The sequence below is a fragment of the Rhinolophus hipposideros genome (assembly GCF_964194185.1).
Source record: "Rhinolophus hipposideros genome assembly, chromosome: 2".
Classification (NCBI taxonomy): domain Eukaryota; kingdom Metazoa; phylum Chordata; class Mammalia; order Chiroptera; family Rhinolophidae; genus Rhinolophus; species Rhinolophus hipposideros.
This window is the reverse complement of record NC_138048.1, coordinates 29,871,268-29,895,943: the sequence shown is the minus strand read 5'-3', so window position 1 is coordinate 29,895,943 and position 24,676 is coordinate 29,871,268. Positions and strand designations below refer to the sequence as shown.

Genomic DNA, 24,676 nt, shown 5'->3' with positions numbered 1-24,676 from the left:
ATTATATAAAAAGTTATAATACTCTTTCACTTTCACTGCTTTGTGATATTTCAGTGTCATTTTGATTTAGGTCCCTTTTTGTTTGGTTGTTTTTATCCCTTCTTTTTGCAAAAAAGATTTAAGGTAATTTCAACCCATTTTCCTCCAAGTGGGTATAATATATAGAGGAAGACAAACCTCTGGAATTCATTATTTATATATATATATATATATATACACACACACACACACACACACACACATTTTTTAATGAGACCTTTGCTTTATAAACAATTGGTAAGATTTAACACACTGAGGAATGATGTTATAAAGAATTCTATTGTAACATAAAGAAACCCTTTAGAAAGTGAGGAGTAACTCCTTTATATAGTCTTGTTTGTAAGTATGTACTTTTCAAAACTATATTCATAAGCCTACTGACTTGTGTAATTCTGTAATGCAGAGCTCTGGTCTTATAGCCCAGTATTCCCTCAGTGTCTAGAACTGTTCCTGATCCATTGTATTTGCTAGGTAACCACAGTGGAGTTGAAATGAATAAAATACAGCACTATCAAATATTTGAATACTGTTGTAGGTTGCATTGTGATTTCAAATAGCACTGATGTAAGAGGCAGTACATGGTTAAAAGCTTCGATTCTGCAACCTGTTCCTAATTTTCAAGTCCTTAAATGAGATAACTTGGTCTGCCTCTTAGCACAGTGCTTGAGTCCAAAGAGTAAGCGCTAAAGAGATGTTAGCTTTTAGTGATTTGGGCTATTTATTTTCCTCCTAAAAAAGAACCCATTTTTCCAGGGGATTTTCAGTTAGATTTTCCAAAACAAGAATAAGCTACTTCTTTAGGAATTACATATAAAATATCTTCAAAAATTGGTAAGGGCAATAATATATACTGTATTTTATAATAAATTTATATTTAATTATTATTTTACATTGCCTATATCACCTAACAGTCCAATGTCTCATTCATTCATAATATTTAATGGGAACATATCCATAGTACTTTTACTCTAAGCCTTTTAAGCATTCAGCAACTATAAAATGGGCTTTAATGAATGAGCAATTTGAGGCATCAGCTAATGAATTCTGACTTTTCCCCCTGCATGTGGAAGATGTGTGAGGATGACAGAATCATTGCTGCTAACGTGCATTGCTCTATGACCGAGTCTTTGGAAATTTGTCTCAACCACATCAAGACAGGTGCATAAACAAGTCCAGTGCTATGAAATCTGTTCTGTGAGCTCTGCACAATGCAATCCTCTCGTCTACTGCTGTCCAATAGAAACAGTATGAGTCACATAAGTGACTTCATATTTTCAAGTAGCCACATGTAAAAAGTTAAAAATAAACCATGTGAAATTAATTTTAATAATACATTTTAACTCAAGATGTCTAAAGTGTTATCATTTTAATGTGCAATGAATAAAAAGTATTAATGAGATATTTTGAATTCTTTTTTGTTCAAAGTCCTAGAAATCCCACATGGATTTTATATTTACAGTACTTTTCAGTTGCAACTAACCACATTTCAAGGGCTCCATCACCACGTGTGACTCATGGCTACCATATTGGACAGCACGGTTCTAGTCATTCCCTGTTTGAAGACACCAGAGGGCAGTAGTGTGGTGTAGAGGAAAAAAGACAAAAAGCAAACTGGAATCATAATATATGTCTGCTCCTGGCTCTGACATTTGATGCTGATGTGACTGTGAACAAATGATTCAGTTTCTCTGGGTCTCAAATTCCTACTCTGTATAATGGAGCTTGTTAATAAATGCCATACTCCCCATAGGAGGCTGTGGGGAAGACTAAAGAAGATATTGTATGTGAAAGTGCTCTGTTAGATCATCAAGCACCATACACATGTTAGGCATTATTGCCCCTTTTATTGTAGATTTACTCTCATGACTTGCCCAAGGCCACATTCCAAGTTGGTAGGAGAATCAAGGATAGAATCTGGGGCTTCTGACTTCCAGCCATCTGCTTCAACTAAAGGCTGTTCATACAAAGCTGGCTTTAAAAACAAAACAAAACAAAACAAAATAAAACAAAACAAAAAACCCAAACCTCAAACCCTTTATATTTAAAACAAAACAAAAAAACGAGGAAGGAAGAGAGTGGCAATAAGTAAATTCAATGTTGAATAGTTAGGGTCTTCTTAGCGATTGTCATAATGTTCTGCATACAGGATATTTATATACTGATATGTCAGAACTACAACCATCGAGGATTGGACTTTATTGCTGTCATATAATATAAAACCCCACATTCTTCAAAGTCTCAAACAACTTCTAAACTGAACTGTGGTTTCCCCACTCTTATTTATCTCCGAAATATGGTACAACCACAAGAAAGCCCTTCTATAGTGGGTTAGATTAATAAAACAGATATGGATCAATTCAGCAGGTTTTCCATGGATTATTTTGGGTTACAGATGTAGCTCATTAATTCCCATGTGTAAGACATGACTTCTCTAGTGTGAATCCAGGAGACACATTAATCTCTGAAGAGAAAGTGGGAATAATTCAGTTCAATCTGTATTTATTTGTGCTTACTGTATATATGGCACATTAGATATTTTAATGAACAAAAAGAGTTTATCTCTACGATAATTGTCACTCAGCGATATAAGTTATTTAACTTGAGGAAAATACAGACTATGCCTACCAAAATGTTTAGGTTCTATGATTCAGGAATCTGTATTTTCAAAAGGTAAAAAGATGATTAGAAATTCCAGATTATTCAAAAATAATTTAAAAATTCACATCCTTTTTGGAGGGCACACAGTGGATGAGTTATTATGAGTTATTTACATTTCCCCTAATTGTACCCCTATCATGGTTTTCATCTTTACATTTATGGGTCATTTTTTACATTTGTTTCAAATTAATTTCTTCACATAACTTAAAATTCACATAAAATATTTAGAGTTTTTTACTATGTGAAATTTAGCAGAAGCCAAGTTGATTTTCACCAAAAAGCCATACATTAAAAAAGTTCTTTATTCTTTTTTTCAGTCAAAATTCTTTCTTAAAAATGACTTTCAGCTGGTTATTTTTATTAGAAAACTATCATATATAAGCTTTGGACATGCCTGAATTGATGACCATGTTGAACAAATGTAATTTTTATTTTCATTTGCTGTTGACCATTAAATGAAATAGTGTATTGGGTAACCTTTTCATTTTATTGCTTTTGCACCCTAGTTTAAAAACAAAGACTAATTTTTAAAAAGTCCAATAAATGTAGTTTTTATATTTTCACCATGACTTTACAAGCAATTTTTCTCCTCTCCCTTATAATGACCACTTTATTTTTGCATTTATACGATTTACTTTAACATTATTACTGTAATTTTTCACTGGGTGAGCCCATCAATGTCCTTGGCAGCAATATTTTGTTGCAAAAAATCCAGAATCTGAGCCTACTGTTGGTTGAAACAATTATAAAGTTTCTCTGGTTGAGTTTAGAGCCTTATCCTGACATTATAGCTAACCAGTCATGACTCCTTCATCAGCTTCTCCAAAATATGTGATGAACTTGCATCCTAAAACCTATTGCTTAAATAAGCAGATATATTTCATTCAATGATTTTGCATTATAAATATTTCACTTGATTGACATCTGGCCTTGATGGAATTCAGCCAAAATAATTAGTGGTACCTGTAGTAGAATTAGTGGTATCTTAGAAACTTACTAACATATTTGAATTTCTCCAGGAATTGAGAATGGATTCATTCTAGACCGGATGTGGTCATGTACCATTAACTGTAGGGCTAGATGCTTTTCTTTTTTGTTCTAGTGCACTTCCAGCAAGAACACACAACAATTTGAGGAATCTTAACTATTCATTCTTTAAATTACTAAATACATTTAAGTAGACTATAAAAAGCCATTGTACTAGTAAATATTATGAAATATTGAGTCTTGTGTCCAAAAGTCACACTTAAAACCAGGCAATAATAACAAGCATACTCTGAGATAGTTTTTACTCATCAGAAATGGATGGTATTTTTTTCCATTAGACTTCAAAGTTAATGATGAACTTCATATTTTAATTGCTTCTACTGAGAAGGCAACTAAGGAATAAAAGAGCTTCTGGCATACTGTTATTATTTTGCACTGTGGCCATATTCAATATCATATGTTAATAAAACCGTATTTGTTATATCATGCTCTATTTCATACTTCCTAGATTGTTTTTAGGGAAATTTAGTATACGTCACTTTAGTCATCTGAAAGGAATTGTTCTTTGTCATTAAAACTCATAACTTAAAACTATAAAATATCAGCCAGAAAATAATTGGCTCAATTAAGAGAAATTTGATAATGGTAGAAAAGCACATATAGATATGCTTGGGAGATGATAAGATTATTTTAATTTTCCCATTTGCACTGGAATTATTTATTTTACAAATCTCCAGATCTTTCATTACATAAAACCCTCTGCTGACTCATGAAAATAAGCTTAAGTTTGCAATTTTCCTCTGCAAAATCTTGTTAGCATCTGGTGAACACTTGGATAACCTAGTCAGGTCCTATGGAAATGATTATTTTAAGACTCTATTCAACATGCCTCGACTTAAAAAACCAGCTAGAATCACATTCTGCACATGTATTTTACTGTCGGGGATTTTGAAACCTGGCATTAGTAGCGATGGTCTAAAGGCTTCTGTAGCGGTGCAGAAGGGAATAGGAGGTAAATAGGTCATGCAGGCAGGCTGGATACCGAGCGTCTGCCAACGGCCCCTGTGCTCCCAACAGTGACTTCCTGTGGGCCACCGGTGGCAACTGCGCCACTCTCCAGGGTTTCTCCACTTACATTTAGACTTGGCTGTCGTTGGAGTCAGGACCAGTGTCCTTGCTTGTACCTTCCTGTGGCACTCCTGGGGCTGGTTTTCGTCTCTTCACCAGGTACTGCTCCACTTCCAGAACAGCGTCTGATGTAAGGGGAAAAAAGTATAGTTTTACTCAGTTGGAAAGACAAGAAGTTGCTTTATTATCAAAATGTATTGTTTTGGGATCGCAAGAGAAATTACATAATAGGACTATATAAATACACACTTCAGTAAAAAATGTTACTATTTGCCAAAATTTAAATGCACATTTCTGAGATATTAGAAGAGATCTTTGTATGCTGATCAGGAGAGACAATTTTGGGGGGGGTTCTGTATATGCAAATATGCACTTATTTATTTTTACACATATTCTATTTATAGTTTTTGTCCAAATAAACAATATATTGTATGTCTTTATTGCTTTTCATGGTTATATTACATGCTAAGGTCTCATTAATTTAATTCCCCTTAATACAGATTTCAGGTAATTTAGAAAGGATTTGGGCATTTGCTATAGAGGAAGCAAATTTATGAGGAAGTTATATTTCAGAGAGAAAAGTTAGGTTTATTTTAAAAAAGTAAACTCTTCCAGCAACACATTTTCTATACAATTGGTATACCACAGTATTTGAGCTAGAAATTATTCTTAGCTATTTGTCACATCAGGCCTGATGGCCTTTTAAAACACTTTCAGGTGTTTGTTTGAATTTTTGGTGCAATTTAGTTGAAGATACTGTATGAATCATCTATAACTTAGACTTTTTACAAATCATATGGGAGTTCTTCCCACTTAAACTGAATTACAGAAATTTACCTCTCTGTTACTCTCTATTTTGTTTTGAAATATTCCATAAAGACTTGTTTAGGAAATATTATCTACATTTGAATGTAGAAATATTACCTTCAACTAAATTGCACCAAAAACTCAAACAAAAAAAACGTTTAAATAGGAACATCTTCAGACATTTGGATAAACAAAAAGATCGCTTGGTTAGGAAATAACTGCAGAATTGAGTATCCAACTTACAATTTCTGCAATGTGACATAAATGATATATTCTAGAGCAGTACTGTACAATAACACTTCCTGTGACGATCAAAATGTTCTATATTTGCACTGTTCAATATGGTAGCCAATAGCCACATGTGGCTATTGAGCACTACAAGTGTGGCTAGTACAAACGTGGCACTGCATTTCTAGTTTTGTTTCATTTTAACGAATTTGAATTTAAATACCTACTTTTGGCTAGTGGCTACTAAGAGTTTATGTGTATTCATCATTCAACATAAAATAAAGAAAAACGTGAATGTCTTCTAGTTGCTGAATGTATATAAAACATGCATGTCCCTAAAACACAAGGCCCAGGCTCTGGTATGTGGCCATCCATAGGGAGTCCTCAAAACAGGTGCACAGGCATGAAGGGTGGAAACAGCAGCTTTCTGAACTTTGGCTCAACTTGTACATAGTCAAACATAAATACAGTTTGGTTTAGCCATAGGTGATTTGAAGACCTTTTGTTTCTGGAAAACCATGGGGATCTCAAATTATCTCTAGTAATAAAGTTCAGTGATGGGAGTCAAGGGTTTGACTTTTCCAGTCCATTTCTCCTGCGGTATGACTGGCGTGTGATAGAAACAGAGAGGAAAGAGGTATTCCATGAACATAGATGCCTTCATGTAAAGGAAACTCTGCAGTTTCAGACTGGATAACAGGAAGAGGCTCATGAATACGTTGGCATCTTTCCCAAAATCATTCTTTAAGAAATATTAATTGAGGGCTACTGTGTGCAACACTAAGGCACGGTGCCTAGTGTTGGAGATAAAATGTTGAAGAAAAAAAAATACAGCTTCTGCCCTCATGGTGACGAATTGCATTCGACAATAAGATTTTTCCAATGTCTCCTTCTTCCAAAATGTATTTTTTCCTCGGATGTGGTGAAAATAGAACAGAAAAGATACACAGGTTAAATAGAAATGCTGAGGATCATGATTAGGAGTGTGTCACACACTTTTTCCAATTTTACTTCTCTCTGCATAGTTTTCATAGTTCCACACTCAGATAGTTGAATAAACCAGTTTTTGAAATGCAATATTGGAAGCAGAGAAAATAACTGAAAGAAACCTCACCTGCCATTTTTAGAATATGAGATGAGCATCATTGTTTAGCATTGTAGTGTTTACCACATATGTTTATAGGGGTTCTTTCCTTTCTACGAGCCAGAAGAATGTTCTTTAAAATAATTACTAACTAAAAGACTTTCTTTTTGCTGTTATGTGATGACACATTTTCTGCTTTGCCATTCAAAACACTGTAAGAAAGAGTGCTGCAATCACCATTTATTAAATAAATAAAATTATTCAATTTTCCAGCACCATCGCAACGCCTGAAAAGAACTACCATGTTTCCCCGAAAATAAGACCTGGCCAGACAATCAGCTCTAATGCGTCTTTTGGAGCAAAAATTAATATAAGATCAGGTATCATATCACATCACATCACATCATATCATATCATATTATAAAGACCTGATATTATGTTATGTTATGTTATATTATATTATACCCAGTATTATATTGTATTATATTATATTATATTATATTATATTATATTATATTATATTAAGACCTGGTCTTATAGTAAAATAAGACCTGGTTTTGTATTAATTTTTCCTCCAAAAGATGCATTAGAGCTGATTGTCCGGCTAGGTCTTATTTTTGGGGAAACACAGTATCTGCTACACAGGCAATATGTAGCTTATTGTATTTCAGTTCATCTTGAAAGAATGAACCAGAAATGTGGAAGAATGTTGAGCAAGAACTATTTAGTCAGATTTCTTTTTTTCCTTACAGAACAAATGTACAATTAAATGTATGATTTAATTGGCATTTTTTAAAAATGATTTTTTTTCCTTTTTCTTTCTTTTTAAAAAAATTTTTTTAAGCGTGTTTTGCCAGGACCCATCAATTCCAAGTCAGTAGTCGTTTCAATCTAGTTGCAGGGGGCAGCTCACAGTGGCCCATGTGGGGATCGAACTGTCAACCTTGTTGTTAAGAGCACTGTGTTCTAACCAACTGATCTAACCGTTTGTCCACTAGATGAATTTTCAAATGTGTCATTGATGGAAATTTAAGGATGAAAAAGATTAAGAATTAAATGAAATGAATGAAATCACAATACATAGTCCTTAAAGTATCTAAAGATCATAAAGCCTTGTCTCCAAATACATGAATTGATAATATCCTTGATTTTCTAGATAGACACTTTGAAAATAATTTTTGAAAACTAACGGCAAAGCAATGGAAGAAACCACACAGGAAAAAAAAGAGATACATTTATTTATATAAATATGTAAGAGCAAGTTGCATAAAAAAAATTATGAACAAAATTAAAAAGTAAAGGGGAGTTTGCTTTATTCCTGAAAAAAATGTATGTGCTATGGGGGTTTTAAAACATGGCTACAAATTCTTTGGCCCTCTGCTGTGTTCCCCCCATTGAATCTGGGAGGCCTTGTGCCTGCTTTGACCAATAGAGCACAGTGGAGGAGGCACTAGGTAACTTCTGATGCTGGGTCACGAAAGACAGGAAGGTATTGCATTGTGTGCTGCCCTTTGGAGCCTTGAGCCTCCAAGTAAGAGGTTTGACTCTCTGAAACCATTGTGCAGGAACATCTAGGTGTCACTGCTCTGGTTAGTGATGCCACTGAGCTCCGCCTTCCTTCTGTCCCTGCCAAGGCTCTAAGCATGTAAGGAAAGCCATTTGGGGCCCTTCACATCAGCCAATCTGCCAGGAGAGTAATCCTTGAGAGCAGAAAAAACTCCCAGCCGAGATCCATACAACTGTGAGATACAATAAGATTCTTTTCTGGCTTCCATGCCCCATTTGATTCCTACTTTGCCTACCTCTCAAATTTGCCCCCTCTCTCCCATGCCCTCCATTCTCCAGCTGTGCTGGCCTCCTTATTGGGAAACATCATGCAGGTCCCCTCCTTTCAAGTCTTTGCTGTTCCTCTGCTGGAATTCTCTTCCTTCAGAACACGGCATGGCTGAGCCCTTCACCGTTTAAATCTCAACTTGAATATCACTTCCTCAGAGAGGTTTCCCTTGACTCTCCAATCTAATGTCAAGCACTCATTTCCATGTGTCTCTAATCTAATCCTCTTTAATTCCATAGTAGCAGTTCTATCTTCCTTCCTGAGTTTTATTCATTTATAGTCTGACTGCACATCAACCCTTCTTCCTCTCTCCCCACCGCTCCTCCTCCAGAGCAGGGAGCTTGTTTGTTTTGTTTATTGTTAACATCCCTTGCAACCAGAACTAGCATTGGCACACGGTAGGTGTTCTGTAAGTATTTACTGGATGCCTTGCAAATACTTTTTGCACTTCTGAAACACAGAACTTAGCAGTGCAGAAAAAAAACCACGGCATTTGACATCATTTTAAAATATAGAAATTGTGAATTATATGGTCATTTTTAAAAGCTTTGATGGTTCTGATTAGAGTTCATTGCTTCAATTTTTAAAAAAGAAAAACCTAGAAACAAAATCACAGCAGCGTAAAATTATTTCAGGAGTGTGATGAGAAATCCTCTGTCAAATCAGATACTTTTGAAACTATACCACCACTCAACAGGCTCTTTCTTTGAAATGAAGAACGTGTACCTCCCACCAATATTTTCATTGCCATCGAATATGTGATTTATTTACTGGATAAGAAATAAGACTCCCCTTTCATCACGGTTAGTATTGAAAACAGGGTTTCCTTTTTGAGTCTGGCTTACTATAAGTCTCTAGAATGAGGAGATGTCTTAATTACCCTACGGGGTGGAGTTTAAACTGTTCCTCTTTGTAATGTACAGCATGGTGACTATAGTTAACAATCCTGTTTTGTATGTTTGTATGTATGTTGCTAAGAGAATAGATCTTAAAAGTTCTCGCAAGAAAACCATTTTAATGATGTCTGACGATGGATGTTGACTAGACTTTTTGTGGTGATCATTTTGGAATACATACCAATATCGATTCATTACGTTACATATCTAAATTGACATAATGTTATATGTCAATTATATCACAATACAAATAAACAAAACTGTTCCTTGTAATGTCATTTATTTACTCTAGGATTCAGGAATCTTAGTGGTTGGGCCTCAGTGGTCTGGTATGATCATAAGATTCTACAGTAATGAGATCTATTTCTATAAAATTCATGAGAAAAATCTGAATTGCTATTTATAGATATGCCATACTATTTTAGAAATTATATAACATTCAGACACTAAGGTACAGGTTTTGATATATATTTCAACATAGCCTATCTCCACCAGTTTTGAATTTCCTCTGCAAAGCAGGCCGGCCACATTCTTATGATTCTTGAAGGGAAAGGAAATACATGTTTATTAAACATGTCCTTTGGGCCAGTCTCCTTGCTAATTGTATTATCTGTGCAGTCTTATCTAGTTTTTACAACCATGCAAAAAATGAATTAAGGCAGTGAGAAAACAAGACTGTTCTTTCACACATGTTGAAGAAGATTGGTGAATCAGGAATCAGCCAAACAAAGGAGCTGCCTATTCTTATTCCATTGCATTATCCTAGAATTTTATTTCATGTTTTTCAAGGGACATTATATTTTACTTTACTGATGCATGGCCATTATCTGGACTATGACAAATATTCATTGATCAACAATACTATTAAATTTGGCACAAGATTTCCATAGGAACTTTGCATTTGTGTTGTTTAGAAATGACAGGACTTAGAAAAAGACCTGGGTGAGTCACCTTGGGATTCCTGGAAACTATTCATGTTGCCCCATGGAGTAGTACACTTGATTTGGTTTCACTGCAGCTTAAGAATGTTTCAAGAGCTGGAGGAAGAGGTGGGACAGCCCATTTTCCTTTCTCCACTCATCCAAAGAAATTCCTTAATCCCTCAGCTGATTTTTACAAAAACTTAAAGTTGCAGAATCTCAGATAAAACTCTAGGGTTGAGAATTCCAATTCTACCCAAACAGGGTCAATTCTGAATTAACAACTAAATGCTGACAAATTAGAATAATGGAAAAAAAAATCTAAGGTTTACTACGCTGTCCTTAGAGGTCCGGATTGCTGAATCAGTGGTCATCTTTTAAGTGCATTAAGGTTCGAGAAACATTAATTTGCCTTTATTTGTAAAATTCACATTATGATCTCACAACAGTATTTAATAGTTACGAAGTTCAAAGAAGCTAAGTCGCAATGATTTGGCAGAAGAAAAGATTGAAAATATCGGACTATCTAAAGTATATCTGAAATCTTTGGATTCTATTAGTTTGGAAGAAAAAAGGTGGGAGTGGGAAATTAACACTTCAATGTGTGAATAAATTTGAGAAATAGTGACTTTAGTTCAGAGAACTGAAGACCAAAGGCTTTACTGGTTGCAATCTAAAATTAGGCCCTTACAGTGTGTTTTAAGCGCTGATATTTCACAGGAAATAGACTATAACATTTTTATTCCAGGTGCATCCTTTTGCAATAGATAGAAATATATCAAATGTTTTCCAGAAGTCCCTCATCCTTGCTGAGAAAATATCAAAGGAGAAATTATCACCCTTTTCAAGTGAAACCATTGGATGTACTTTCAGACATGATAAAATATTGAGAATCTAATGGTGATTCAAGGTGTGGTCAGAGGTCTTCTATAACTTTAGGAAAAAGACTAAGGCCATATCTTTGTAAGGTAAATATTCAAGAAGAATTGGGTATGAAGTCTTCTTTTAGTTATCCAGATATTGGGCATTATAGAGCAATGCTTAAATTGAACTAAAAAATGTAAATGGATTGCAAAGTAAATGGATTCCTTTGTTTGGGCAACTATATTATGACATCATTATTCAATCATCTTGTCATTTGCATTATGATTCATTCATATATTCACCCATATATTTAATTGAGTAATTGATTAATTAAACATTATACCTCATCTGACTTGGGAAGCAATTTGTTCTGGGCAAGTATGAAAAAAATGCCTTGGGTGAGTAAAATTTGGCTTAGTTTTACCTCTAGTTAAAAACTGATTACTAGATTTATCAAGGTGATCACTTTGTAAATTATATAAAGTTTAATCACTATACTATACACTTGAAACTAATATAATATTATATGCCAACTGTAGTTGAAAATTTTTTTTTAAAATTAGGAATTTTATTCTTGTTTAAGACTAATTGATAATACTGAGTAATAGTTAACTAATTAAAACAATGCCCTGAAATAATCATTGTATGTACAAAGAAATTAAGAAACTTGCTTGAGGTTGCCTAGCCAGTAAACTGGGAGAGCTGGGATGGAACCCAGACAGCTCCTGGAAAGATATTACTCTAGCTCGCCTTTCTTATATCAGCAATTTAAAACACTTACTGAAATAATTGGTGCCTATAAAGGGTCCTCAGTTCCAAGGTATGAGTCTGAAAATTTTTATAAAATACAAACCGAAGCAATGCTTGTTTCAGATTCTTCCAAATAAAATCAGCCCATGTGCAATAACTTAAAGAAATGTTTCGACCCACACGATGACACCGTAATGCAACAAAAAGAATACCAACTTGGTATCAACTTCCAACTTGCTATGCAAACTTGGACAAGTTGCTTAACCTCTCTGGGATCTACTTTCTCCATCTCTAAAGCAGAAAAAATAGAAACATAGTATACATGGTTTGGGATTTCCTTAAAGCCAGATTACGTTTTAGAGTAACTGCTCAGGTTCCCCAATGACCGGGATCACAAGATCAGGCAGGGCTTGCTGACGGGCAGTAATCATATTGTTTTTTTCTCAAGTTGCCCAGCATGTAGGAAAGGAGCTAGACAGCAGATTTGATCTCGTGATGTATTGTCCAGAACTGCTAGCAGTAAATAATAACACTTAAAGAGCTTGCAGAGAAGTGAAGAGCTCCGCGAGGGAGGTCTATGTTTCCCTTCTCTTCCTGGATGCTGCACTTGGCCGGTGCCCCTGAGCTCTACACCCCGCCTGGCCTGCCTCCCAAGGCTCCTCAACGAGGGTCTCCTGCAGAAGTCACATCTTCGCTGGTGGATTGAGGTTCAACCCCCTTCACTCCAGACTTCTTTTATACAAGATTTCTTTGTATTTAAAAATCTGGTCCCTGCTAATCCTTTTAGCTCTTTATCTACACCAAAGTCCTAGTGGTTTCTTTGCACTTGGGTTTGTATAACAGGCTAAGATGTGCTGGTATAAAGATTCATGATAATGAAGGGAAAGAAACACATAAATGGAGCTAACGGAAAAATCGATAATCATTAAAATGTAGTAGAGTAAAATATTAGCACCTCACATAAAGAGATGTCTTTATGTCATTCCAACATTCTGTCATTTCCACATATTGAATCATCACAGCAAACCCAGAATGAAGATAGGTATATTTTAGTATCAACCTTGTTTGAGAAATTAAAGCACATAAATTTTAAAATTTCTTGTAGAATAACTATGATCCAAACCATGGTAGGGGGAAGCAGGAAGGAGAAAAATAAATGCGTGTGTGTGTTTGGGATGTGATTGAGATTCTGAAACACCCCAGAACCTTCATACCATGTTTCCCCGAAAATAAGACCTAGCCAGACCATCAGCTCTAATGTATCTTTTGGAGCAAAAGTTAATATAAGACTCGGTCTTATTTTAATATATGACCCTGTCTTATCTAACATAATATAAGACCGGGTCTTATATTAATTTTTGCTCCAAAAGATGCATTAGAGCTGATGGTCTGGCTAGGTCTTATTTTTGGGGAAACACGGTAGGAAGAGCAGGATGAGAACCAGATTCTCTTGGGACATCAGGACAAGGCTGTGCTCCATTTTTGGTGGAAAGATGTTGACGTCAATGTCTAAATGATAGTTGTTTTGCACTCGAATGTGATGGTTTCCCTTATCTCCATAACAAATGACATTTCCTGTAATCCAAGGTCAAATGTGATTTCCAGAGAGACTTCTTAAAAAACAACAACAAAACAAAACATTGTTCTAAATGAAGCCATAGCTCAGTAGTATAGGAGTAACTATTAATTATTGAGGATGGCCTATATAGCAAGCTATGTACGAAGTATATAAAATGGCATATGTTATGTAATTTAGTCCCTATCATGCTTCTATAATAAAGCAACCTTCTTATATTTAAGATTGTTTAATTAAACTTTAAATTAATTAGTCACACACACACACACACATTGAAAATAGAGTCTAAGTTTTGCTCCTCTCTCTCTTCCCAGCACACAGTGAGTGGCTCATAATTGGTGCCTAGAAAATATTTGTTGAATTAAATGAAATGTTATTTCCTGTGCTTTCCCTAAGGGAAGGGTTTTCATCAATCATTTTGTCCTTTGATGTAACTTGGAAGACTCTTAGGGATGAACAGGCATTAAATAATTGTAAGCTAACTAAGAAACACAGATCAACTTGTCTTCGTCCTCTTGGGTCAGTGAGGAAGACTGGTGGTGGAAAGGAAGGTTAAAAGGAGGGTGTGTGGTGATTGGAAGAAAGGAAGAAATATTAATTCTGATGGAAATGAGTTTCATTCCATCTGGGCTATAAACAAAAAGAAATTAGAAAGCCGAGATACTGTGAACTGAACAATCTTCCATGGAGTGTCTGAAATACAACAACCTCCTATGGCAATGGGAATTGACATATGCTCCGAGAGGAAGACCCCAGTAAGGTTGGGCTTACACAGGAGAGAAAGGAGGGTCGTGGTGGAGGGAAAGCTCCCAAATAAATGCAGACTTGTTTTCTGTGCATTTTAGGCCCTGGTTTATTAGATTTTCGAGTTGTTGACTGTTCCCTTGTCTGCAGTGCTCAGTTGCTGATGTCCCTGACGTCCATCATGGCTTTGTGTGCTGCATGTAGTAGGACCATGGGATGACACAGACTCTATGAACTGAGCCTTCTCTCCAACTTTGATCAATTCATGGAGGTTTTGTTTTGTTTTGTTTTGTTTTGAGCATCCCGTCATGCCAGGAACCATCACTGGCAAGCACAGTCACACGGTGCCCACCTGCGTAAGCACACACAGTACCGTGCACAGCAAGGAAAACAGATTCCATTCCTTGCCCCTACGAGCTCACAACGAAACCCAGACAATAGAAGTGGTGAACACAATGGGGCAAACAGATGCACAGCTGTATAAACAGAAAAGTACAACAAATTAGAAGATTTGGGTATAAACCGTGGATACAAGTGTTGTTTGTATAGTGGAAATGAGGGGAAATTCTGCAATTTGCAAAGAACTTGCTGGAGTCAGTGTAAAGGTAAGGAAGCAGAGGGTGACAGTAGTGGTGGAATCATCCTGCTTATTTCTGTTCGGAGGGAGAAACATTTTCCTTTGGAGTGAAGGGAGACGTTTTTACTTTCACAGGTATCTACTCTGAGGGCACAGGCATTGCTACTTAAATCTAGGTTCTTCTAAGGCAGGGGTGTCCATACTTTTTTCAACGTTTTTTACCAAGGGCCCATACACAAACAGCCGGGCCACTCACTCGAGGTGAAGTACGTATTGCCTCACCTGGTTTATTTAAGTAAACTAAATATATTTTTGGAATTTGCTGCGGGCCAATAAAAAATGGATTGCGGGCCACAGTTGGCCTGTAGGCCGTAGTTTGGACACCCCTGTTCTAAGAGATTCAGTTGTAACTAGCCTAAAGAAGGAAAATAAAAAAGTATTAATCAGGGCATAGACCGCCAGAGAGATTTCATAAACCTTCTTTCCACTGAAAACCAAGCAAAAAAGAAAATAAAAGCCAGAATGTATTATAATTATACATTCCACTTATAACCACCTAGCACATGACAATTGATTTTCCAAGGAAACGATTACTTTGGGTGAGCTTCTCTTTTCTCTCTCTCTCTCTCTCTCTCTCTCTCTCTCTCTCTCTCTCTCTCTCTCTCTCTCTCTCTCTCTCGGGCAATGTTTCTTGCCAATGTGTAGCATTTACTGTCTTTGACATCTTGAATGTTGTCAGGAATTAATCTGAAATTACAGAAATCAGCTGAAAGCAAATTCCAGGCAAATCTCTAACTCAACCACCTTGGGCTGATGGGTATCTCCCTTCTCTTAAATACATCCAGATAGGGAATTCGAAAACCTCCTCAGGAATCTTTCCCAGGGTTTATAAAACCTTCACTGCCAATAAGATCTTTCCATCAAACTTAAATTCCTTTGGTTGTAATTTAAATTCGTTTCCTCTTCTTTCCTCGTTACAGAGAAGAGTACTACTCCCAATAGCCATTCCTCTAAATATAGCTGTTAAACACACCTCAGGCTTCTTTCCTGGACACACAAGTCTTCTATTTCAAATATCATATATATAGACGGTGCCAAAAAAAATGTATACACATTTTAAGAAAGGAAAAAAACTGTATTAAAATTGTAATGCTCAATATATACTGATAAGTCACAGTCATATATATACATATATAGATGTAGATATAGATATACATAGATACCAGGGGTGTCAAAATAATGTATACACATGACTATAACATCATAGTATATTTTCATGAGGTTCATTCTACCAACATTGACATGTCAATATGTCCCATTTCTTTAGTCCCAATCAGATATTTTTTATTAGATCATAAAAATCTAAAAAAATATTGGAATTTATATTTCATACTTTCTTGGAATGGGTAAGATCATAGTCTCAATAAATTAATGACCACTTATTAGCTCTTAACACCTTGGACAAGCAATTTACCTCTAGTTATCACAATGGGAGGAATACGTTGTTTTTTACAAGGATAAAATGAGAAAATGGACAAACATCATTTTAAAGTTTCATCCATCTTTAATGCCCAACAATTCTATGAATATGTTCTAAATAGTCCTTTGGCCAAAAAGAGCAGCTGTTTTCCCTTAACTACCATTATTTTTACCCACAAAGGTCAATGTGTATCATCCTATTACTGGTTTTTCAATCAAGAACCTCTAAACTCTATTTTTGAATTTTAAAAATTGAGGTTTAACTTACATATTACAAGTCCTTACAAGAATTATAAGAATTTTAAAAATTGAGGTTTAACTTACATATTACAAGTCCTCTCAGGTACCTATTCCTGTTTATATGATACATGAATGTCAAAGGGTGTGAGTTTTTGTATATACTAAATAATTTTTCAGTTTATTATTGCCTGAATGTTTTGGCAAGGCCACTGATATCACATATAAGTGTTTTTATTAAACTGCTTTTAGTCCACTGGAAAGGAGGCTATCATGCTCCATCTCTTCTATCCACATGGATATGTTTCCCATCTTCCATGCCCTGGGATCTTTTAAAGCCCATACTAACAAAGTGAGCATTAAGAATATGATGACACATAGAGTTCCTCTTGAAAGATGATTCCTTTATTTCAAACACTTAAGTAGCATGGAATTTTTTTTTTTTTAATTTATATTATTGAAAGAATTCTCAAAAGTAGGGCATTGAAAAAAGTCCATGGTAGAAATATTTTGGGGCGGATCTCTTTCTTCAGTGATTCAATTATTGAGTGATCAATTTTCACTGAGTTTCCTTTTAAACTTTTGCTGAACTTTGAATTAAGCATCACAAGGCATATCAGGGTTAGCCACATCACCTCTCTCCCTCAGAAAGCCTAGTATCTGCTGAAATATTCTAAGGGATTTTATAATAAAGATATTTTCTTTTGCTCTTTTGCTTTTCATGCATTAGCCTGGCCTGCCCTTCACCCTTCTCTTACAGACACACCTTACTTTTAAGTCATTTTCTGCTTGACTTGAAAAATGTTCTTCATCAAACCTAATGGCTAATTAAACAAGGGAAGTCTGAATTTAATCATACTCCAGATAGCAAACTGGGGTGAACAAGTGTATGAACTTGTGCCACTCTTTTTTTTTCTTTTATTACAATGTTGTCAGCAATTTATCTTGTACTGTAAAACCCCAATCTACTGGGTTTTAAGCTACTTCCTTGCCCTACTGTGAGCTTCATCGTGTCCCTCTCATCCTCTTTCTCTCAGCGCTGTCTACCCAGGCTGCAGTGGCACCTTTGTACCAACTGAGCACAGAGCTAGTATTCTGGACTCACTGGATGGCTGACTGGTCTGCTTAGCAATCAGCTGACATTTCGAATGGTTCTTTCATGTTTTAGTCCCATCTTGCACCACACTGCTCACACTACATGTCCCTGAGTAACATTTGCACTTTTCCACCAGTGTGCCTCCTGGCTTTGGCATTGGAGTTGGTGGTGAGTAAGCATGGTTCTGTGTTTCCCTATCTTTAGTGCTACTCCCCAAATTCTGAATGGCTTAGAGAATCATCTCCTCCACTCCTTTCATCTTTCATCCCTTTTTTTTCTTCCAGTTCACCACTCCTGTCCTGCCCCTTGTTGGGCGGTCTCTTTTCCTTTTCCATTCCTCTCACCACACTGAAATCACAAACAAAGCAGTGAGGAAAAAGTGAGACTAAGCGAATCGTTATGAGAGTCTTTCCCCCCATTTGTTTTGGTTCTCAGAAACGCCTCACCATCTTTTTAGCGTGTTGGCTTAAATAGTTTTTCCCCCCAGTTTTAATTCCAAAACCAAAAATGGCCTTTTCGTAGCCGATAGTCTAATACTGGACTTCAGGCTTGAACACATGGCTTGTTCTTTCATTTTCCTGATACACTAACCATTAAGTAGTTTGTTCTGCCATGATGAACCAATTTACATATGGCTCAGAGTGATGGAAAAGATTGTTTTAATTTAGGGTCTCTCGGGTATTATGCCTACTTACACGATGCATTTATATGAAAAGGTACTATTTAGTGAATATAATTCCCTTGAAATCCCCTACTGAAGATCTATATTTTTTTATTATCTTTATGGAATGTTATCACGTTGAATTCTGAGAAAGAAAACTTCAGTTTAGGTGGGGGACCATCTAGGAAGTTATCCAGAATAATACAGTATATATGCAAAGTAAAAATTGGCATCAAGGACATGTTAAATGGAAGGTCTAGAAGATTCTGGAGCTTTTTTGTTCTGGATCTTGTCATTTGTCTCCTCTGAAAATTCTCTACTTGTTATTCAATAATTGAAAATGCTATAAGATATACTCAGTCTGAGTCTGGGTCAGCCATGTCCAAAAATTTACTTTGCTTCTTTTCTGTAACCTTAACAGAAAGAGACCAACTGGTTGAATCATAATATAGTTTTGGGGAGGTAGCCAAGTGAGAAGTTTTATGACAAAATTATCAAATCCAATTGGATCTCCTCTCAGTAAGAACTGTCTACCTACAGGCTTCGGGTCCATACAGTTCAAGACAGCTTTGATCTTAGCGACTACTGTCACAAAGATGGTCCAAGATAAGCCTAGATCATAAAACCATAAGTAATTGTAATTCCAGTAATATAGACTCACAGATGTGCAAATCAGCAAATGAATACCAAAGTTAACCTAACTTAAAGCAAATGTTAGAACTCTGAGAACCCAGTGAGATTTAAGAAGCTACCAATGATCATTCTACAGCCGATTTAAATGGCCCCATCGCCATTAGGATCAAGTCACATCACTGGTACTGCATTCACAGCCTTGTTGACTTGTGCAACTTTCTTTCTCCTCTCTCCTCCTTATTTCATCTATCCTGAACAACATACAGTTAAAGGAAGTAACTGTACTCACTCACTTTATGGATTTGCCTTACACTCATTTCTACTTTGTTAGATTGAGAGATCTTTCACATTTTAGCTTGCATGTCATGTCCTCCAGAAAGCCTTGTCTGTTCCCTTGAGTTTGGTTTAGTAATTCCTCATACCTTCTGCCAAATGCCCTGTAGTGCTTTATCAGAGCAATTGCTCTGTATAAGAATTGACCGTTGATTTGTCTGCCTTCCCAGTCCTGAAGATCAGGACGTTATCTTGCTCACTATTATATGCTGAATTCCTACCACATTGTAAGGCAGTTGTAAGGAGTAAATGAAACCACTCATTCATTCAGTAATTATTTACTCAGAGTGCACTTTAGACTAGGAAATCTTCTTGGTGTTTGAAACATATCAATTACACACAGAGTTTTAAAAAGTTTCTATCTGCTAAAATATATATAAGTTGCTCATTGCAGTGCTTGGCATATTGTAAGTACTTAATAATAGTGACAATGATGAATAACGATAAATAGCTATTTACTGAGTGCTTACTATGTGCTTCACACAAAGTATTTTTTCGTGTATGATCTCATTTCAATCCTTACGACAAATCTTTGAGTTAGTACTATTATTCCTACTCAGTAAGTAAGGAAAGTGAGAAATGTTAAGTAACTTACTCACACAATTACCAAGCTGTGTGTGATATGTACTGTTGAGTCAACTTCAATTCCTGGCAACTCTATGAATGAGTGATGTCCACAATGTCCTGTCTTCAACAGCCCTGCTCAGCTCCTGTAGCCTGTAGACTCCTGCCTATGGCTTCTTCTTCTTCTTCTTCTTCTTCTTTTTTTTAATTATTGGGGAATATTGGGGAACAGTGTGTTTTTCTAAGATGTCAAGTCGTTTTTTCAATCTAGTTGTGGGGGGCACAGCTCAGCTCTAAGTCCAGTCGTTGTTTTCAACCTAGTTGTGGAGGGCCCAGATCACTGGTCCATGTGGGACTTGAATAAGTGACGTTGGTGTTATAAGCACTGCGCTCCAACAACTGAGACAACAGGCCACCCAGCTCCAAGCTCAAGCTGTTGTCTCCCACTGGCCCATATGGGAATTGAACCGGCGACCCTGCTGATATGAGCACTGTGCTCCAACCACGGAGCCAACCCATCACCCACCGGCAGCTCAGCTCCAAACTCAAGCCTTGTTTCCAATCTAGTTGTGGTAGGCGCAGTTCACCGGCCCATGTGGGAATCAAATGGGCAACCTTGTTAAGAGCTTGTGCTCTAACCAACTGAGCCATCCAGCTGCCCTTTACTTTTTTTTCAATTTATTTTAGTGTATATTTTTTAAAGATTTTAATTAAAATATAGCTAACATACAATATTGTATTAGTTCCAGGTGTACACCATAGTTATTCAACATTTATATATCTGAAGAAATGATCACCATAAGTCCAGCAACCATCTGACACTGTACTATGCTATCACTATATTATCGACTATATTCCCCATGCTGTACATTACATCCCCATGACGTATTTGTTTTATACCTGTAAATTTGGAACTCTTAATCTCTTTCACCTTTCCTCCCTTTTTAATTTTTCAATTACAGTTGACATTCAATATTATACTAATGTTAGGTGTACAGCATAGTAATCAGACGTTTGTATAATTTAAGAAATGATCTCCCTGACTAGTCTAGTACCCACCTGGCACTATACATAGTTATTATCACATTATTGACTATATTCCCTATGCTTTACTTTACATCCCCATGACTATTTTGTAACTATCAGTTTGTACTTCTTAATCCCTTCACCTTTCTACCCTGCTCCCCAACACCCTCCCATCTATCATCCCAACAAATCTAGTGCCCATCTGCACCATACATAATTATCACAATATTATTGACTACATTCCTTATGCTATGTCTTACATATCCATGATTACTGTGTACGAACCAGTTTGTGCTTAATCCTTTCCCCCCTTTCACCCATCCCCAACCCTCCTCCCATCTGGCAATCATCAATATGTTCTCTGTATCTATGAGTCCATTTCTGTTTTGTTCTTTAAATTCCACATATAAGTGAAATCACATTGCATCTGTCTTTCCCTCTGACATACTCCACTGATGGGGTCCCAGTGAGTCAGCAGGGTGGAGCTGCAGAGCTCAGCAGACCAATCCGATTCATATTTGGCCTGTGGGTGCGGACTCAACATAGGAAAGATGGCACCTGCCTGCTGGCAGCATGGGAGGAGGACCTCCTTACAAGGAAATGCAGCCTGTCGTCTATCCCTCATCCTGAAGCAACACAACTCAGTCTGTCCCCCGTATGTCTCTGACACCCCCCTGACTTACTCTCCCTTCACTGGAGCCCAAGGTGAGTGTCTGGGGGCAAGAGAGTCTGTGCACAGGCCCTTTAAGAGAACGCCTGGTTTTCCCACCGCCTCCTGTCCCACTTGAATGGTCGAAATTCTCACTGTTTTTCACAGCCAGATGTTGTGGGGGCTCCTTGCCTGGCACCAGTACTCTTGGCTGGGGAGGTCAGAGTGGGACTAGGGTTTCTCACTCCTCTGGGAGGAACCTCCATGGCCGAGATATCCCTCCCCATTCTCAACTGCCACATGGAGATTTGGGGTTAGCCAGTTCCGCGTCTCTGCCCCTCCTACCAATCTGGACGTGGCTTCTTTTTTGTATCCTTAATTATAAAACTTTTGTTCAGCCAGACTTCAGATGGTTCTCCAGGTTGGTTGTTCTATAATTTAGTTGTAAATTTAATTTGTTCATGAAAAAAAAGTAGGCACAGTGTTTATCTATTCTACCATCTTGGATCTCTTCTCATTCATGCCTATGGCTTCTTTTATGGAGTGAATCCATCTCATATTTGGTCTTCCTCTTTTCCGTATGCTTTCTATTTTTCCTAACATTATTGTCTTTTCCAATGAACCCTGCCTTCTCATGATATGCTCAAAGGAGAACAGCTTCAGTTTTGTCATTTTTGCCTCCAGCGATGTTTCAGGCTTAATTTGCTCTGGGACTCACTTGTTCATCTTTCTGGCGGTCCAGTGTATCTGTAGAACTCTTCTCCAACACATATTATAAATTAATCAATTTTTTTTCCTATCAGGCTTTTTCACTGTCCAACTTTCGCATCTGTACATAGTAATTGAGAATATGAGTGTGTAGATGATCTCAGGCTTGGTCTCTAATGACACATCTTTGCTCTTGGTGATCTTTCCTAGTTGTTCCATTGCTGCCCTTCTGAGTCTCAGCCTTCTCTTGATTTCTTGGCTGCAGTCTCCATTTGAATTGATGACAGAATCAAGGCAAGCAAAATCTTTTAACAATTTCAATGTCTTCACTGTCTATGTTAAAGTTGTGTATTTCTTCTGTAGTCATGATTTTTGTCTTCTTGATGTTCAAATACAATTCTGTTTTGGCACGTTCTTCTTTTGCTTTCATCAGAAGTCATCCAAATTATTGTTACTTTCTGCTAGTAATATGATGTCATCTGCTTAAGTTATTGATATTTCTGTCACCGATTTTCCTTCCTCAATGTAACCCAGAATTCATACTCAGACTGTTTGACTCTTGAAATCTGACTCTTAGCTTTTTATTATATTTATTTAATATTTAATATTCTATCATCATCATCATCATCATCATCATCATCATCATGAGATACTCAGTAAATACATACTAAATAAATGGAAGCTAGAATAAGAAATATTTTCCTAAGATGTGCCAATTCCACAGCTTATATAATGAAACTGTGGCATTCTGGTACAAGTAAGTGTGCAATCAATTTTTTAAAAGCTAATTTTGGCTCACAGCGTGCCATATTATTTATCTTTCATCACATGGATTTAATAAAGATTTTCTTACCCCAGAAAAAAGTTTCACTTCTAAGGATAAGACTTATTGCCAGAAATCAATGCCACGGAAGTAGAAATCTCATTTAGAAATAACTGTCAGTCACCTGGGCCGTTTCAAGTGAATTTTCTCTACATTTCAAAAAAAAAGGATTGTGGGATGGGATTAGAAGCAGTCTGTTTGTTGTCCTTCCCTGCCCTCCCTAATTAGTTTTTATTAGTTCAAAAACCTCAATCAAACTTGCCAGTTTTAAAGTTTTGTATTAAGTTTTGTGGATTCTCAGAAGTTCATCAAGAATGGTTAAAGAAACAAGAAAATGTTGCTCTCCTGTCGGCCCCTGCCAAGTCCACTGAGTATTAACTGAATACCTCCTACGAACTTATTTATCACAGTGTGCTGCTTCACTGCGGTTACAGAAACCTAGGACAGGTACTTGTCTTCCAGGGGACATCAATCTAATTGGGAAGATAAGATGTCCCCAAGAAATCACGGGGAGAACGTCACAGACAGTAAATAATTGTGTTCTCAGTTGTGTGGGCTAGCCTTGGGGCTGCAGGAGTTCAAAAGAAAGGAAGATTCATGAAGACCAGAGAAGTGAGGGAAGATATCATGGAGGAGATGGGAAACTGGGTCTTCCAAAGTGAGTAGGAGTTTGCTACATGAAGGGGACAGGGAAATCATTGTGCATATGGGGAATATGTGGCAATCAAATAAATGTTTATGGGATTGTAAGGATACCATTCTGGTTAGAAGAAACATTTTGGAGATTGATGAAAACTACTCATGTGTGTCCCTGTAGTGAAGGGTATCCTTGAATAACAAGTAGAACAAGAACAAAAAGTTTAGGGCTAGATGAGCCCTTAGAGAATGTCTGAATTGGGCAATTCCATTCACAACAAATAATATAGCCCTAAATTTCTCCCTGGTTTGTAATACTGGGCAAGTCAAGCTCTTTGAAAAATCGTTAGTTAAAAAGTATCAGAACCATCACTGGAATAGAAAAGGTTTTAAGTTATAAAACTAATTGGGACTTGGTTCTTTTCTGATGGCAGCTCATCACTAACTTGCATGACCTTGTAAAAATTATTTATCTTAGTCAGGCCTCAGTTTTCATGTCTGTAAACCACTTCGTTTCTAATAAAACTTTGAGCTCTAAGACTTATGACTTTATGATTCTTTGTTCATTTTTGCACCCTTGTGATCTTTCGTAATTGACAAACTAGGATGGATTTTCAGACAAAACTGACAACCTGAATTTCTTTTAAGTAGTATGTTGGATGTATCATGTCTTTGTGCAGCCATGAACAGTCAAATCATAAGATCAAAGATTTTAAGTCTAAGACAAGCCTTGCCAGCC

At 36.6% G+C, this 24,676-nt stretch overlaps 1 protein-coding gene across 2 annotated transcripts in view; it reads right to left on the bottom strand.

Moving 5' to 3' along the window:
- The window catches only part of COL8A1 (collagen type VIII alpha 1 chain), a 150,547-nt gene that overhangs the window by 54,610 nt on the left and 71,261 nt on the right, over positions 1–24,676 (bottom strand). For both annotated transcript variants that reach the window (XM_081076444.1, XM_081076443.1), the window contains exon 2: positions 4,820–4,937. The gene's annotated coding sequence lies outside the window, so the exon portion shown is untranslated. The remainder of the gene's footprint in view (positions 1–4,819; positions 4,938–24,676) is intronic.